Source organism: Pieris napi, chromosome 8, assembly GCF_905475465.1.
Source record: "Pieris napi chromosome 8, ilPieNapi1.2, whole genome shotgun sequence".
NCBI lineage: Eukaryota > Metazoa > Arthropoda > Insecta > Lepidoptera > Pieridae > Pieris > Pieris napi.
The window spans coordinates 7,084,612-7,104,309 of record NC_062241.1 but is presented as its reverse complement, the minus strand read 5'-3'; the positions used below and the strand labels follow the sequence as shown (position 1 = coordinate 7,104,309).

General features: G+C 32.4%; 1 protein-coding gene and 1 non-coding gene across 2 annotated transcripts in view; both read right to left on the bottom strand.

Moving 5' to 3' along the window:
- LOC125051746 (protein trachealess) overlaps positions 1-19,698 on the bottom strand; it is a 98,614-nt gene that overhangs the window by 68,600 nt on the left and 10,316 nt on the right. The window contains exon 2 of the mRNA XM_047652285.1: positions 9,330-9,350. The gene's annotated coding sequence lies outside the window, so the exon portion shown is untranslated. The remainder of the gene's footprint in view (positions 1-9,329; positions 9,351-19,698) is intronic.
- LOC125052082 lies at positions 1,470-1,608 on the bottom strand. The gene has a single exon (XR_007117398.1). It is a non-coding gene; the product is annotated as a U4 spliceosomal RNA (small nuclear RNA).

The following is a 19,698-nucleotide window of genomic DNA, read 5'->3' as shown; positions in this document are numbered from 1 at the left end:
CGAAATTATAACCCGCCCCAGGTCCGTTTTTATTACTTTATTAAGCCCGTATTCTTGTTAATGCGATATAAACAAATCGTTCTTGAGTTTTATATGTTCGTGGAAAGGTAGTGTCAAAAAACAGTAGCTATTTTATAGCTTAATCGTTGGCGTTTGTTTTATGTAATTTATTTCTTTTGTTGCAATAAAACTTTGATTTTGTGTGCGATTAGGGTTGTAATATATGGTTTAGAACAGGAAATATTATATTTCACCTTTTTAGTAGAATTATAAGGAACGATGGCACCTGTTGAAGTAAAACTTAGATAATTTGCTTTATGTTTAAATAAAAATGCCGTATCTTATAAGAATATCATAGGTTTTATCTGTACTCTACTCAAAAAGTTTGACATAGATAACTTTAACCCAGCTCATTACTAAGTAATTAACTCTAATAATATTTAATTTATTTTAATATATCTATAAAAATTTAAGTAAATCCCCATTTGTCTATTGAGTCGCATTAAACTTAATATGTTTAAAACTAGAAAACTTGTAGTTTAATTTATATATAATTAAATAAATAGTAATTTTGATTTAAACTGTCAAGTGTACGTTTATAAAAACTGTTTTAGTTGTTCGTAAATTATCCTAACGCCACTTTTGTCAAAATATTAGAGACATAATTTATAGTCAAGCAAAAAATAACAAATTGGTAATAAACAACGAACATAGTTTAATTCGTGATTTATAATAGTTTTTCAATGGCTATAAAACTACGGCCACCTATTCACCGCAACAAAGGTTCAGATTAAGTCATAATTTATCCGCAAATTGCCACAGATAATATCAATGTCATAGATTTCTGAACATGAAATGTCAAAAATCGACCATGAGTTATGTCAAGTTGACAAAAAATACGTGTCATGTTAGCCATTGTAGGCCTAATGTTCAAAATGTTTATTTCCATAGATGAAAATTGTGTAACCTCCTCATGCGGCAACGATGTCGTATGAAGTACTTATACTACAAAACCGATTAATGAAAATCTATGGTAATTGTTAATCTAACACATTGAGATGGCCTAAAGATCTAGATACCAGGCCATAAACTCCAAAAAAATAACACATATAATATGGTTTTGATTTTTGGGGAATCAAATTTTATTTTGGGTTGGTAGGAAGGCTGATTAGTGATTACTCATTTACCTTAAAAATCTCTTACCACCATTGTTAGAACCTCATTCACAAAGGCACACATTGCATTAAAAAATGTATGCCAAATTTTCGGTTAAATTTACTTATTAGAAATTAAACATCAGTATTCAGTATTCAGATTTTAGTGTATTGTATAAAGTCTATAAACCTAGACTGAAGTAGTGTTAGTGTTACTACTTACTTAGTTACTAGTGTAAATTTCACAATTCACATTCGTAATTTCGTATTAAATTATGAGTCATCAGTCATTCTAAGTTTAAATAAGTTTATATGGCCTTAACGGCCGTTCAAAAATTGCCATAGCGGACGGTATTTCACGTCCACACGGCGGGGTATTGGTAAAGTTTTCAACTAGCAATAATCGCACCTCGGATAAACCTCATTGGTTACGATATTGCCTCTGCGCAAAGTTAATTTCAAGTTTCAATTGTAAAGTACTTATCCCCTCGCCAAAACACATTGATATCGCGATTTAACAAAGTACCGTGTACTACTAGCGCCATCTCTTGATAAATAAATTTATTTTTACATTGATTTATTACCTTACATAATTTTTATACTATATGTAAATCTTTATATATATAATTCTTCTGTGAGTGTGAATGTCACTGAACTTCTCTCAAACGACTGGACCGATTTTGATGAAATTTTTTGTGTGTTCAAGGGGATCTGGGAATGGTTTAGATTCACAAATCAGCCCGCCAGATGGCGCTTCAGTCCGTACTTTCATACTTTGCTTTACTAATCGCTTGAAATATCATGCAGGACAACGTCTGTCGGGTCCACTAGTAATATAATAATTTAGAAGTCGATTGAACTTGTAACCGATTATGTTTGACAATTTATATCTCTAAATGTATTCAATTGGCCAATCTATGGCCGAATTTCACCGAATGTCAAAATTCAAATGACGCCTCGATCACGCGCAGAGACCGTTACAGCGCATTTCTGAAATAGTACTCACCGGCCATACTGAGTGCTCTGGCCAGTGACGGTGCATGCGCAGATTATTAAACAGACTATTTATTTTATCGAGTGTAATAAAGTATGCATAAGGTGCGCAGTGACCGCATACGTTCCCGTGAAAATGGCCATAAAACTGTACGTAATGGATCTCGGCGATGACACTTCTGTTTTTAAATAGATGTGAACTATTTTTTACGACCACAGACTAAAAAGAATATTTAAATGTTAAATAGTCTTAGAAGGTATAAGTTCTTTTTAATATTTAAGTTCGTTAATATTTTATAATTTGTTACACATATCAAATTTAATTGTTTTTATTTCGACATTCCCTAGACATGCAATTTTGGCGATTCAGTAATTCTTATTAAGTGTAAGATAGTACAACCGTTTGTCAAGGACCCCTTCTAAGGCAACTGACCAGAATAAGCAGACCTCTCTATAATATACACTGATCTCGATATGTTTTTATAGTTTGGTCATGGGGAGGTCAACTAACACTGGGCGATAAGAGCAGCTGTCATTTGTCATGTCAGATTTTTGCGATGGGACGTCAAGCCGCCTGATGGACAGAGATTTGTGTAATCCAAACTATGAATATTTTCCCTTTTATCCTTGTCATATTTTGGTCATTTTTTAGTTGTTATGTACTTAATAAGATTGAACCAGTTACATGGAATTTCTATCAATAAGAAGATTGCTAACAAGCCTGTTCAAATCTTTCAACTTTGATACACTTGTTGATGGAGTTTTATACTAAACTATACTTCCAGGTCAACGTTAAAACAAGATAACTATAATATCTACAATAAATAAATTATCATGTAATAAGAAAATAATTCAGATAGGTAAACCATTATATAGAACATGATTATAATAAATCAAAATGGGTATCTCCTATAAAACCCCATTAATATTAACCCCTCACATAAATAAACATTAAAATGTCCCGCAAAGAAATTCCTCTAAAAAATGCATCGGGTGTGATTTTTCTTTGAGCCACTTCGCACTTGGCAACCACTTAAAGACGATACCACAGAGAATTTGAACTTTTTCAACGAATACAATTTACATAATTTATTTTTGTGAACTCCAGATTACAAGTATGGAAATTCAGCCAGTGGATTTTTTTATTATGATACCTGTGAATTGTAAAAGCTTTAAAATTAAAATAATAGCGTATTTTTTATTTCTTCTTATTCTTCCTATGATTTTTGTATATCACGCTTTTAAGTCATTGGTTTATTATAGGTATTATTACAAGGTTTTTGTTGATTTTTTTCTAGAAATCGAGCATAAAAAAACATAGGTACATGAAAGTTGCGAATGGTTAAATTTTTTTATAAAAACGAAAAAAAAAAAATTAAGTTGTCAATATTAAAATGTACTGTGACTGATAATATCATTCTAGTACGTAATAATAAAAATATGTGAAATTAATTTATATTCACATCCATCTTTGGTAGTTATGTAGCGACAGACATTGATCAAATAATTAATTCTGGTCAGGGTTCGAATCGACTACCGTTTCCTGCTTAGCAGTTGGGCAACACTTTAATATATTTATGACGCCATGGTTTAGTGGGTTACATATTAAGAGCTAAATATTTTTATTCGTATTTATCGATCGTTTCTTATTCTTTGATCGAAACTAAAGAACATTTAAGTATATTTATAAAACAACAAAAACAATAAGGAAAGTAATTGTTTAAATTTGGCCAATCTTATTTATGAAACAAAATAAGATTATTATATTTTTATAAATGTATTTGTTGTTTTAAAATAACAATTTTTTAAAAGCTTATATTTTTTTTTATTGTAAGCCAAATAGTAAATTTTAATAAAACATTAGGAGATAGCAAACACAGCTTCACCCCTTGTAAGGACCCTTAAGCGAGTTACTTTAAAACGCCCCCACAGATAATAAAAACTCGTGTCTATGATTCCAGTGCAATAGACAATAAGGCGCGACATTACCGCGACCAGAATAAATTGAACTTCGTTTTTAGTACGATGTTTTAAAATCATGAAATCTCTAAATCAAACATACTAGGATTCTTTAAGATTTTACATAGTATTTTATATGCAAAAAATAGCTGCTATCCAATTACGATAAAGAAAAATCGTAGTTCCGTGGGAGTCACTAATATTATTTTGCATACTATACGAGTACAAAGAACGCGAGACTTTGGTATTTTATTTATAGTATGACAAATTGAAAACTATTGTTTTTTAATACTAGCGCATAACTACGTCTATGAAAAAATCTTAAAAAAAAACATACTTTTTGTTTTTATGAATTATACCAATTCACCTTGAAAAAAGCAATTATATCTAATAGACTGAAAGATACTTGAATAAAAAAAGCTAAATATACAAAAGCATGCAATTACTGCATAGGTTTAATGTATACGCATTAATAACACACACATTTAAATAGTTTACTAACTATGAAAGACTAATATTTCGAAAAATACTTATAGGTCAACTTAAACTGGTCATGAATTTAAACAATGCCTCTGGCAAATGGCTCGGATCGAGAGCTTTAAACTGTCATTACACGGGTTACAATTTTTGTACAGAGGTGCTTTGCTTAACATATTTTTGTATTTGAGTGTGTTATACAGGTTGTTATAATAATAGCAAACTTAAATTGAGCAGAGTTGGTTGAACAGCTTCAGGTTCGAGCCCCGACTGTGCACCAATATAGATTTCATCGCAGTGTTGTGATCAGCAAACATCATGTGAAAACCAACATGCTTTAAAATAAAAAGTTCATGGCGTGTCCGCCCATGTCCAGGCATGATGGCTGATCACCCACTTGCATATTAGAAAAGACACACATATATATATACCCTTTCCAAGGGTTGTAGCGCCACTGGTTATTTTTTTATAAATTAAAATTAAGTTTTAAATTTGTCCTTTTGTAACGTCTCATATTTTCGACAGTTCGACTTAGGGTCCTCCAAGAAAAGAGCATACCAATTCATAGAAGGCCAGCGAGCCCTCTGGCATTGAGAGTATCTATGGGCGGCAGTATCAGTTAACATCAGGTGAGCTAGCATTAGCTCCCTGTTCTATAAATGTAACGTATCAACTTATATCCGCAAATAAGTTATATGGAAAACAACTTCTCTTAGAGTAGTCAGTTATCAGAAAGAAAGTTATAGAAAACACACACATATCATTTGAAGGCGATTCATGTTCTAGTTTTAAGCAACATCCTGTACAATAACAATTGAGAACAAGAGATAGCTAATAAAAATAATAAGAGGCAATCCTTTTTCTTAGCGCAAGGGCGTGTTCTCCCTAGAGTGTTCGCGAATTACGCACCTGGCTGCGTCTGACCTTATTTATTGCTGTCATTGTGAATGCGCCTCAATGGTTTGGTGGATTTTTCCAAGAAATGTAATTGTCTATCAATTACAAGAGCTATACACAGATTGTATAAGGAAGAGTTGATTTAATATTATTTGTTAATCAAAATTTTCATAGTCCATATTTGTTTTTGCCTAAAGAGAACTAAACCTTTTGAGTTACTTAAACTGGTGTAGTGAATATAAGTGCAAGAGCGGTATCTCGGATACACGAACATAGTGTCAATATAGAACAGTAGACTGTTAATGAACCTTAGCTAAGTTTAAGCTATTCACAAGTATTCTAGAAAATTCAGTCAACATTATATTACTCTGTATTAGCCATAATTATTGTAATTTATTTTAATGAAATTATACAACTAAAAATATTGCAATATTAATTACGCGCTTCGAAATATGTAATTGAAAAAAAAAAAATTGTAGTAGGTATACTAATCCTTTAAAATAATTCTTTTTAATTAATATATCTCATTAGATACCTATTATATCTAACCATGAACAACATTTCAGATTACTTTTTAAAATTATAAAAACGGGTTCTAAAACTTTGGTATATACGTATTATATAATTCTAACAAGAAACAGCGTTTTTCTTTTAGCCGTTATATAAAATAATAATTAAAATCTATACATATTCCACATTTCTCTTCATTTGTATAGTTTACTTTCGAAGTCGATAAGGTCTCTATTAAAAAAATATCGTATGTGTATGAATACTTGACAAAAATCGTAAAGTTCATACTAAAACTAAAATTATACCATCCTACACCATTTAATTCGATAATACACCTTAAACTATACATACATACGACCCCACCTTATCGAAATGTCATTTTTAAATTTAAACGAATGTGCTTTCTCCCTCCTACATAACAAATAAGAAACCAAATCTTCTAATTTGTTTCGGTGCTAGAGGTATCCCTTTTACTTTTAAAATTGTGTATCACGAAATTGACTTACATCTTCAAAAAGGTATAATAATGCTGAATTGAATCTATAGATAATATTTAAAATTAACGAAAGACTAGGATACAATAAGTCTGTGATATTATTATTACTATATATAATTATAATAAGAAATTATAATTATAACTCAGATATTTAATAAATTTACATACTAAAAATAATTAATAAAAAGAAAATTAAAACAAGTTTAAAAAGTTTGGTCCCTGTGGCCAGTACCTTTAACGCTGGTAGCATATCCTCGCTGTATGGCGATACTTATAATAGACACGTATATATTGAGAAATAACTTCAAAAGATATATACGTATATATTTAAGTAGACATCCCAAAGTATACCCTAAAAACTTTTTACTGAATTTCTTACATAAATATGTAGTACCTTACCAAATTAATAATAATTTCAGAATTATTATAGTACTCAGGTATGCGTCAAGGTGTTCGCATTACCATATAGATTACGTCTCGAACTAGCAAGATGGATTCCTGAAGACGCTTCACATCGAAGTTTGTCTATCCTCATAAAGTAATATATATGTAAAATATATTGCTTAAACATTTGATGCTTTGTTTTTGATCTTGTCGACTTATTATATACGTATACTAGCGACCCGCCCCGGCCTCGCACGGGTGCAATGCTGATACTAAATACACTACAGAAAAACTGTGCGGCCGGCCGGTACCGCCGCAAACGCTACGTCCCGCAATTTTTAAGTCTGTAATATCTTCGAAAATATTCACTTAAATCAGACGGTGTAAAGGGCCATATAGATCTATATTAAATGAACAATGTATTCAAGGTATTTAATTGGTTAAGGATTAATGCTGTATTGGTTAAAATCGCTTCGAAAATTAGCCATTATTTGTCGTAAAAAGTAAATGACAAAAAAAAGTTATTGTGGGTTATCCATAAGAGATAGACATATACCATCACGGACTTTTCTGTAGACCTTTGCAATGTGTACAATACTTAGTACATTATTTTGATAAAACTCGTAGGGTTCAGCGTGCGTTTGCAATGTAAGCGGAAAAAATGTAATTATTTACGACATCACATTAGAAACCTCAAAAATAACAGTACTTCTCCACTATTTAATGGATGTTATTATACATATAAACCTTCCTCTTGAATCACTCTATCTATTAAAAAAACCGCATCAAAATCCGTTGTGTAGTTTCAAAGATTTAAGCATACAAAGGGAAATAGGGACAGAGAAAGCGACTTTGTTTTATACTAATTACTATGTAGTGATACTAGTAGCTATGTCCCACGATTATAGACGGGTTAATTCCGTCACAGGGTAGCGTAGTGTCATAGCGCATTCTTAAATTGTCCATCTAACAGAAATATAATTAGCGCGTAAATAAACTCTTCTCAGCAGATCTTCTTCTAATTAAGAAGTCGAGCACTCGGTTCGTATTACGTACCATACTAGGAATTAAGTGAATGGCCTTGCTTTTATACAAAGGATAATCAGGGTTGTGACCGAATAACCATTAAAAAAACTCTATAAAAATACTGAAATAAGGAAGGCCGTCAGAATTATTTATGATTAATTTCTGGTAGTCGGTCGATTTGGCCCCTTGAACAATCTGTTTTATTCTATGTTATTAACCCTGTCGATATCGCACGATTCACGGGGGTGATACGAGCCAAATAAATTGCGATCGAGCATGATTTATATTATTTTGAATATCTTTCTCTTTGATATGGCTTAAGAAAATTAACCCATTAATCGCATAGAGATAATATATATGAACAAGACCGCGGGGCAAACGGGCAGGAGGCTCACCTGATGTTAAGTGATAACGCCGCCCATGGACACTCTCAATGCCAGAGGGCTCGCGAGTGCGTTGCCGACCTTTTAAGAATTGGTACGCTCTTTTCTTGAAGGACCCTAAGTCGAATTGGTTCGGAAATACTTCAGTGGGCAGCTGGTTCCACATAGTGGTGGTGCGCGGCAAAAACTGCCTTGAAGAACGCTCAGTTGTGGAACGGCGGACGTCGAGCTGATACGGGTGGAATTTCGTATTCTGTATTTCTATTAGACTAACCTAATAGAAATGTGTCTTCACGGGATTCGATTATAATGACTCTTCAACTTCTTTTGAAACTCACACGGCACTGAAGGCTAGTCAACTATTTCACAATAAATAACATTTTACTAGTAAAACATAGAAATAATAATAAGTATGTTGGCAAATAGTTTATTAAATCATAAATAGCAAAATTAATTAACTCAATGAGATTGAACCACCATTCAATTCTAGAAATAGCGTTACTAAAGAATTTATGTATAATAAGATCGGAAAGAAAATGCGAAAAACATAATTGTCCAATAAAATTTTCTATTCATTAGAGGGAGTTCCTTACAATAACGCTTAAGGTAAGAAGTATTTGTTTCATGGTTCGTTAACTGGCAACTCGTCCATTTAATTAGGTCTATTAAGAGAATTAAAAGTACCCACAACTAGGGGTAAAGATTTTAAAGATCTTAAAAGGGTTTATCGTCTTTTTCGCATAATTTTATTGTACGGATATAATTTTGTAGATACACTTTGCTACTAACTGGGCTATATTATATGGCTGTTAATTAATGGTTACGCTTTTAGAAAGTTTATTAAATCAGTTGTAAAGTAATCGGACAAAAAATGTCACTGCCCAGTTGCATCGTTTTTTAGGTATGTAATTATAAACTACCATTACAAATAACTATATGTCTTTAAATTCTTTGTAAAATGCTCTTATGTACTTTTACAATAAATATCGTAATTTACAGCACAATATTAAATAATTACTATAGTTAAATAAAAGCTTATTAGCTATTTACCAGTTCTCTTGCGCAAAATATCTGAAACAATTTAAACATCCATTAAAACAATGATACTTTTGCTATAATTATTTACACATAACATCTCTAACTAAACATAAACATCAACATATAATTATACTTAAATCGCAGTAAGCACATTTTTAATCATTAATAATGCAGCTAACGCCATCTTGCGGTAAATAGTCAAACCTGACGAGTCCACTCTTTTCGTTGAACTTTACGCCACTAGATGGCAGTAAGCCAGTAAAATACATACTTTTGAAATTACAACTTAATATTCCTAATAATATATTATATCAGGTATATATAATATATTATTAGGAATATATTTATAGAAATAGGTATTTTATGTTTATAATTGATGATTTATATAATGTTATATTATTTTAATATTTCAGGTTGCCCGGATGTTATCACTTATTACGGATAATTAAATTGCACTATTTTATGCATATTATATTATAAAATAAATTTTTAAAATTGCAGCATTGTAAGATCAACTTAAACGGTGTCCGACTGAACCTGGATTTTATGACTTGGCTCATGGTATTCAGTTTACGGGTAATCAAAATGCATTTATGTTAATATCAATAACACATAATTTTTGATGTAGAAATTTATAGTCAAAGATATTTTGAAATGACTTAATATTTACTTGCGTTTAAGACATACTTTTCACACATTCTTTTAGTTACTTTTAATCTATTATTTTATATATCTAATGGTAATTTAGTATAAGGTATCTAAAGGTAAATTACCTATTTTTACAACATTATATTAATGTCTTTGAGCTGTCTATTACAAATATCGCGATGTAATTAGTCTGTCGCTGACCACAATTTCATAAAAGCGCATTCAAGAAACGTCAATTAATGCAAATAATGTTGTTTAACGCGATCATACTCTTTAAAGAGGTTTTGTTTAAATTTCTATAATCGATTTTTAGGATATACAATAATTATCTACTCAAGTTAAGCCCCAACATACTTACCGATACAGAAAATTTCATTTTCTCGCGTAATTTACAAAAAACACACCCACCCCATATCAAAAACACATTGTGAAATAATAAGCGAACACCTTAATCTTATTACATTATAATAACTTGGAATAACTTACAGATGTTTTCCCAATCAGATTTTCCCGAATCCCCAATTTTTTATCAATGGAAATTACAAAATTTGCATCGCCGCTAGCGCCATCTATGAGCGAATGTCATTACTAATAACAACTCTACTTGGAAACTTTGCCTGATATTGAGTTATTTTAAACCTAAAAACAATCGAATAGAGTTCAAAATGAGAATGTTGGTAATTTTGAATAGAATTCACAACTTTGCTAAATATCAAAGTGTAAGATTAGGGCACAGTACACCCTTTTGAAAAACAGTATGAATAATGATTTGCATAATATCGTTAGCTAACAAGTTTGTTTACCTAAGATGATCTCAAGAACTCATTTTTATATTGTTAGTTCTATTTAGATAAGTCGCAATATAAACCAAGATCACGGCTGGAATAGTTTGTAGGTTTTTCATATTGTTGGAAATATGTTATGATTTTAAAATTAAAAAATCGAAATATTTAAATTATTGTTGTGTGCTTGTTTTTTATTGTAGTAGTGCTTGTATGTCATGTGTTCGTCCAATATGTCAACTGTCAAATTGGCTGCCCTTCTGACCACAGAATTGGATAAATACACACGCCCTAACAAATAACGCGTATTTACATACAGATATATTCGCATTGCTCTGCCTAAATAAATAATTGTAATTCTTAATAAAACTACCCTCAAGACTGGCCGCCGTAACCCACACGTGCCGCGAACTATACTTTTTGAGGATTAATCTATTTTGATACTTGCTATCGTCTAGGTGTTTAATGCCACTTGTTCTGTCTTCACTAGGCACTAGAGTAATAAATAAATTATTTGAATAAAAAATTATAATAATAATAAGAAATTTAATAAGAAATTATTTGATTATAATCATTTATTCCGAGAAATGTATTTTTATGTTAAAAGGCTCCTTTAACTGTATGTAAAGAAACTTGCATGTTTCTTTGATATGTAATAGATGACGCCATCAGCCATCTTGGTTGAAAGAAGAAGTTTGACAAGTGAAAAGTCATCGTTATTAATAAATTGTTTGATTGTGAAATTGTAAAAAGGAATTGATAATTTTATAATAAAATGTCGTTTCCTTGTTTTCAGGTATTGTTCTATTGTTATTTAGGTTTAGAATAATGTAATTAGTATAGTGTGTTAATAACAAAATAAATATCCTATCCTTTATTTGAATCAATTCCATATAAAAAGATATATAATCTTATATGTATATCAGAAATACTCTAGCTAGCTACTAGGCTACCTAGTACCTAGTCCTGAAGATCCCTCTTAGCGCCGTCTTGTAATCGGAGTTTAAATCTCTTACGCTTGCACTCATTACCTGGTTTAGAAGAACTTTCGCGAAACTCTCACTTTTTAAGGTTTCTTAAACAAGCATTTACGTAGGTATAGAGTTTTAGATAAATACAAATTAATTAAAAGACAAAGATAATTCTTATCGTTTTTGTAATTAAAAGTATTTTGTTTAACTGTATTGAATGTAAACGTCAGTAAACGAGATACAAACTGACTGGAAATTATTACAAGTATCAAAACGTCTCAGTCGCAGTAAATAGTGTAGATAGAGCTGTCGGTCTATGTCCGTAATGACCGGACACTTTACATAATTCGCCGATCGGCTGACCCCAGGCCGGCTTTATGAGCACACCCTACACCCAAATAATGAATAGAAACGTCTTATTGTACCAATGTCTTATTGTATTGAGGAGATCAGGTGTAATTTATTTCACGAATTTGCAAAGATAAATAGAAAAATAAAATTTAGAATACCCTGCTCTCCTGCATTAACAAAATTTTCTTCAAGGAGTATTTTTAAATTACTAAAGATTTACAGATATTTATCCCTCTGATTATAAACCTACTTGTAAGCTGTATATAAATTAAATATTTATTCGTTCAAAATTTAAAATTTTGTAAATTGTTGAGTTAAAACGTTAATTTGTATTCTTAAAAGGCCGGCAACGCACTTGCGAGCCCTCTTGCATTGAGTGACCATTGGCGATTCACTTTACACCAGATGACTGATAACCCCTTCTATAACTCGGGTTTGTAAGCAGATACTAAACCTATAATACTAATTAAGTTTATAATCTTATATAATCTTCAATAATTTGAAGAATTTAAAAATAATTAAATATACAATAGAAATACAATAAAAGATCCCCTAAGACCACACAATATGGAAAGAAAAGAATGTTATCCACTCGTAGTCAAGTGCAATTTTATTGCCAGGATTCCATTTAAGTCGATCTCTCCTGAACAAACGCTTATCGGAACTACCGAAAAGCATTTTATGAGACATAACCGTCCGGTTTTTGGCTATCTGATGCATTTTTAGATACTTTGGGTTAAGACAATCGGTCAATTGTGTGGCCTAAGTTAAAGATTTTCGCGATAGTTTTTTTGTCAAATTAACAGACCACAAGGCTTTGTGGGTAAGAGAAGATTAATATCAAATATAATTTGAGTTTGTATGAGAGGCTGATAGTCTTAGGGGCGGCTAATGGCTTTTTGGGCTGCAAGCCCAGAGCCCCGTGTATACAAAGGTACATCCCCCAGTCCCACTGAAAACAATAGCCGTTATTTTAAATTAAAAAACATATCTGAAATTAAAAAAAATCCCATCATAACATTGGAGTCCCTGAGATCAATCAACCCTTGAGCACGCACTTAGCGTCTATCGAACGGAACGGGGAATTCCCCGTCACTTGTTTTCGGTCAGTGTATTTTTGTGTGCGTCTATTACGGGCGACTTCCCCGTAATAGCTTAGAGCCCTACACGTTCACTATCCGCCCATGGACCGTCTACTTAAAATTATCAACTTATTAGATATTTTGTATAAATGTCTATCCCATAACACAGCGAAAACTAACCTCTCGAAAAGGATCCACATGAATCAATATATGGAAATAATTAAAGACGTTTTGACTAAAGGTCTGCTTCATGTCAGTTCCTATACTGTAAGAAATAGTTAGTCTTTTTGTAAATATGTACTTTAATTTGTTAATCTTTAATGTTGAGTTGTTTTTTTTTCTATTGCTTTGTATGTAAATTGTTACCGCATTGGAGTAATTTGTGAAGGTAGCTTATTTTATTGAAAAATAAAAATAAATAAACATATAACAAACATATAACAAACAATATAAAATAACATACTTGAAATTTTCAGTTAGATTAGGTATAGTGGGTGGCTTTTAGTTTAGTGAGGTTCGCTTTAAACTAAAAAATATTTTTTTTTTTTTGGTGTTGTAACAATAAAAAGGTAAAATTTAAATCTCAACATGTATTAATCTTTTTCGTTGCATTTCTAGAAATTCAAATCACTTAATTTTTGCTAATAAATATTGCATATAAAATATACAGTTATTGATAGCCACAGAGTAAAAAATATTATAAATAAATGTTTTAAAGTATGTATCTTCCAAAGGGTCTAGAAAAACAAATGCAACCGCTACTGCGCATATCTTGGACGGTATAACAAAAACCAATTGTCCATAATATAGGTGATTGGATTAGGATAAATGACAGTTTTGGGTTTTCTGGACCTCCGCAGTGACCTCCTCATTGTTTTACGAGGCCATTTGCGGATACAACAAGGCAATTCATTGGTATACAGTAAGAACTTAAAATATATTATAACACATCATAGAATAGTTGTGCGCATTGATTAAAATAGGTTCTTTTTTAAAATCAGAGCAAAATTGGTCTATCAGATTTGCGATAAGATGTTTTTTTTTTTCGTTTTAAGAGCCTTGATGTCAACATTTTTTCTAGGGGTCCCGCCTATGTCACTTTAAACAAAAGACTATCCTTAAAACCTTAATGAGTCTTTTCGCACTATCTACGTCTCTCTGTGTCTCTGTCAGTCAAATTGTGTTAATGCTATGATGAAAAAGGATAGATTAGCACTTTAGGTAAAATGGTGGTAAATAAACTGTTTTATTCTTTATCAATAAGGCAGAAAAGATTCTTCTTGTCAATTTTATCGCTAAAAAGCGTTTTATGAAACTTAGGAATTTTTAAAATTAAAATTCCGTGCGAAGTCGCTGTCAATAGCTAATAATATATCTTCATCTTTAATTTTAATTACCCAACTATACCGTAGTATGTTTTACTAGAAAAATGACGAATAGGTAGGAAGTATTGCAGTAGGTACCACGGAAACCCGTAATGTAACCTATAAATCGTGATAAACTAGACGTCGGTCATAAAATGACCCTAAAATGTTGGGGTCAGCTCGGATCCAATAATTTATACAATTGATAAATAATATATGGAGCTAGCCACATATGGGTTATGACTGATGCATAACGAAAAATGTTTGCAAATACAATTTCTTGGAAGTCCAGAAATTTATTTACAATTTTGTAGACACTATTCATTGGAAGTAAATGACTTGCTTTTTAAATTAAGTTTAATTTAATTGTAATTGGTTAGATAAAAATAAAGCAGTGGCGCTACAACCTTTATTTTGGTTTGGCCCTCAGATTCCTGAATCTGCTTCATGATGCCTGACGCATGACTTCGTCATGTCATTTTGGTTAAGCCGGTTTCCTCACCATGTTTTCCTACACCGTTCGAGCGAATGTTAAGTGCGCGTATAGAATAAAGTCCAGCCGGGTCTCGAACCTACAAAGATGAGATTCGTGAATCCACTGCTCTTGGTTAGATAACAACTACATTATTAAAATTACATTCACTATTTATCTTATTTTTTTAGAACATTTAATTTATGTCGGGTAATTCAAAAGTTTGTGCACACAAATTTTAAATATTGTTTCGTGAATAAAATCGTTTACTTAAAGTAACATCGTTTCATATTTAGAACTTTAAAAGACCAGCTTAACCAGCAAGTTAACTGAGAAGTTTCAGAGTAGAGAGCGTAGTCGTGACGTCACACTCATTAAGAGGGATCATTAAGACCCCATAAAGTGTCCCCACACGACTCGCCAGGGATTTTTGAGGACTTTCTTGGAAATTAACTTGTAAGTACTATAATGTTTCAAGGAGTAGTATTTAGCTCAACTTATATCATAAAAACAAGTATTATGAATGGTGAATAAGCTAATTATTCTAAGGATGTCAGTAAAATTAAAATAAATAGTTCACTTAATAAAGTATTGACAATGTTATGGACAACTCGAAGAGAATTTCGTTTGGATATATGAAACTAAACAGAAAGACGGTTAGATACGCCGCTTGATACAAATTGTATAGAAAATTTAAAAGCTAAAAATTTCTTTTATACTAGCTGCCCCCGCGAACTTCGTTTCGCCTTAATATAATTTTTTTACCTACCTTTTTAGTAGCTACATACCAATGGAACATTGTGCTATGCTAGCCCATATAGACTGTGCGCTTTTCCGGAATAGAAACCTAAGTAAATAAAACAAAACAAAAATCAGTTTTAAACTCTTTCTAGTTTTGCACTTCGTAACGTATTTTGGGGTTCATTTTTATTTATATAGATTAAGAATAATATTCACTAAAATGAGAAAATATAAAAATACTAAAGAATATCGTTAGCTAGAATAGATACATAATATTTTGTATATTACATTAGTAAGAAAAACTACAACGGAAATAAAATAATACAAATTTTTCAATGACAATCGCGTATCACAACAATATATGACAAATTTATTGGAAGTTATTAAGCTTAATAATACGTAAAATATATATCTATGTCTGGATTTAATCGATTCTCGTTCGTTCATTCAAAGATCACAGATCTTATAAGTTCCTATTCCTATTGAATAAAATTCAACCAAGCGAAATCAGTATTGATAATCGCAGATAGCTATTATTATGAACTATGAACTGTGTTTTGAACTAGGAAGATGTGGGTATAATGAGGTTCAAAGTGTATGTCAATGAGTGAACAAATTGCTAAACAACACGCAATATCTGACAATTATGTTAGGAAATCTACTTAGACTACTGAGTAAGAATAATGTTCAAATAATATTATGAACATATTCTTATTATCTCACTTAAACTTCTACCGTACTTCTACTTCTGGCATGTAATGTGTAATGCTAATTTATGGAACCCTGATTTGGTGGCCGAGAGTGGCTCGTCTTGTCCGCCGCTAGTGGTTGCATGAAAACAACGCCTAAATGCAGCGTTGAAGATAGCTCTGCAAATTGTACATCTTCATACAGCTGGAGGCAGAACTATCTGCCATCAGGTCCCTCGTGCAGGGGCTGTTTCAGTGCAGAGGAATCAGTCACCGACGTAGTTCTGAAATGCGTGACTGTGGCTAGCCAACGTACAGAAATCCACGAAGCAGTGAGCGTCTAAGTGCGGAAACTAAATCCAGCAACTAATTTCAATACCAAAATATCTCACTTAAATTATCAATCCTATGGGAGCTAGAAAATTAAATATGCTATATTACTTTATAGTAGCGCAGTGATGGCCTAGTAAGTAGCTTGAGTGTGCGATTCTCATCCCTGAGGTCGAAGGTTCAAACCCCCGCTATGCACCAAACAAATTTATTTCAATGTGCCCATTAAACGTCACGGTGAAGGATAACATCGTGATATTACTTTATAGTAGCGCAGTGATGGCCTAGTAAGTAGCTTGAGTGTGCGATTCTCATCCCTGAGGTCGAAGGTTCAAACCCCCGCTATGCACCAAACAAATTTATTTCAATGTGCCCATTAAACGTCACGGTGAAGGATAACATCGTGATATTACTTTATAGTAGCGCAGTGATGGCCTAGTAAGTAGCTTGAGTGTGCGATTCTCATCCCTGAGGTCGAAGGTTTAAACCCCCGCTATGCACCAAACAAATTTATTTCAATGTGCCCATTAAACGTCACGGTGAAGGATAACATCGTGATATTACTTTATAGTAGCGCAGTGATGGCCTAGTAAGTAGCTTGAGTGTGCGATTCTCATCCCTGAGGTCGAAGGTTCAAACCCCCGCTATGCACCAAACAAATTTATTTCAATGTGCCCATTAAACGTCACGGTGAAGGATAACATCGTGATATTACTTTATAGTAGCGCAGTGATGGCCTAGTAAGTAGCTTGAGTGTGCGATTCTCATCCCTGAGGTCGAAGGTTCAAACCCCCGCTATGCACCAAACAAATTTATTTCAATGTGCCCATTAAACGTCACGGTGAAGGATAACATCGTGATATTACTTTATAGTAGCGCAGTGATGGCCTAGTAAGTAGCTTGAGTGTGCGATTCTCATCCCTGAGGTCGAAGGTTCAAACCCCCGCTATGCACCAAACAAATTTATTTCAATGTGCCCATTAAACGTCACGGTGAAGGATAACATCGTGATATTACTTTATAGTAGCGCAGTGATGGCCTAGTAAGTAGCTTGAGTGTGCGATTCTCATCCCTGAGGTCGAAGGTTCAAACCCCCGCTATGCACCAAACAAATTTATTTCAATGTGCCCATTAAACGTCACGGTGAAGGATAACATCGTGATATTACTTTATAGTAGCGCAGTGATGGCCTAGTAAGTAGCTTGAGTGTGCGATTCTCATCCCTGAGGTCGAAGGTTCAAACCCCCGCTATGCACCAAACAAATTTATTTCAATGTGCCCATTAAACGTCACGGTGAAGGATAACATCGTGATATTACTTTATAGTAGCGCAGTGATGGCCTAGTAAGTAGCTTGAGTGTGCGATTCTCATCCCTGAGGTCGAAGGTTCAAACCCCCGCTATGCACCAAACAAATTTATTTCAATGTGCCCATTAAACGTCACGGTGAAGGATAACATCGTGAAGATACTTCTCGCCTTAGATTCAAAAAGTCGTCAGTTTGGCCTATCAGCTACTTGCCCAATAAAAAAAAATATTATTATTATCACCAACTGATACAGAAATCTGAGGCCATGCCCAAAAAAACACTGCCTAAGTTTTTTGTTTTGTACTTTGAGTTATACTTTATTTTACTACCGTTTAAAAGTACTAAGCATTTTGTTCACCTTCGCATTTTATTTAATCTCACATTTAGACGTATCATCAATACTCATAAAAGAAGATCACAATAAACCTTTAACAATACGAAATCTTCAATCGAATCTAATAAAAGTGCACATCAAAACGAAGGAATTTCACGCGTTTTTCTCATAAGCCATTTTCCTACTCTATAGAGTTGATAACAATGCAATCCTGCCTTTATTAAAACCTAATACACCCTATCTTTTTTGAACATTTAATTTGGCTGTATTATAATACAGAGCATTTGAAAATGAACTTTATGACATATGTTTAGAATTGAAATTCCCGTTTTCTAAATGCTTATCAAGATCGACAATAGGGAATGGGAGTGTAATATGTAATACCAGGAAATAAGGTTGACTTTTGGATACAAATCAATGGAATTCGAAGTGTTACATTTAGTATAAGCTTAAAATAAAAACATCGATATTATGTAGGTTTGTTAGCGCATTTCGCACCGAAAAACTGGTCAAGTGAATTAATTTGAACGAGTTATATCTTATTGAATAGTAACAGAAGTCAAAGATTTTTTTATCTCATTATAAAGTCGAGTATCACATTTATAATTTTTAAAAGCAAATTTTTGTAAGTAACGCTCAATTCTCTAAAAAGCAGTCATTTATTATGACAGTATGAAATACTACAATTCATTCACAGGTCATTGTGAGTAATCTATATAAAACATACCTTTATGGAGTGGACTTGAACAGTCATAAATTAAAAAAAAACCATTATCAAAAATATTCATTTCTATAAGTCAAGCATGAAACAAAACGGTCACAGATTAGTCGAATCGACGATGACGACTGAGATAGCATGTTTGTATATGTCTGTCTGACAATTTACGCACTAAAAACTTGACGTTTGTTTACATGTAAACATCATAGGGACGCCATCTTGCAGAAGCGTTTTGGGGGGATTATTAGAGTTATGAATATTTAATTTGAAAATGGTTAATATCTTGTCCTATTGTTAAATTAAACACATTACACATCTATCTGCATTATATTATTAAAATTTAACGGAATTGCTTTCAATCCGTTTTTGCATCTGTATGTGAACATGATATGTCATATTATGTATTACAAATACTTCTCAGATCCAGTACTTGCATTCAAGAACGTCAATAAAAACTTAAATCTATTTTCAAGAGCTGTCAAACCATTTTTCTGTATGAATTTTTGACATATTTGACGTTTAAGACGAGATTATTAGAAAGGCTTGAGATACGAATTGGAATATGAACCTAGAAGTACTGACGACAGCTTT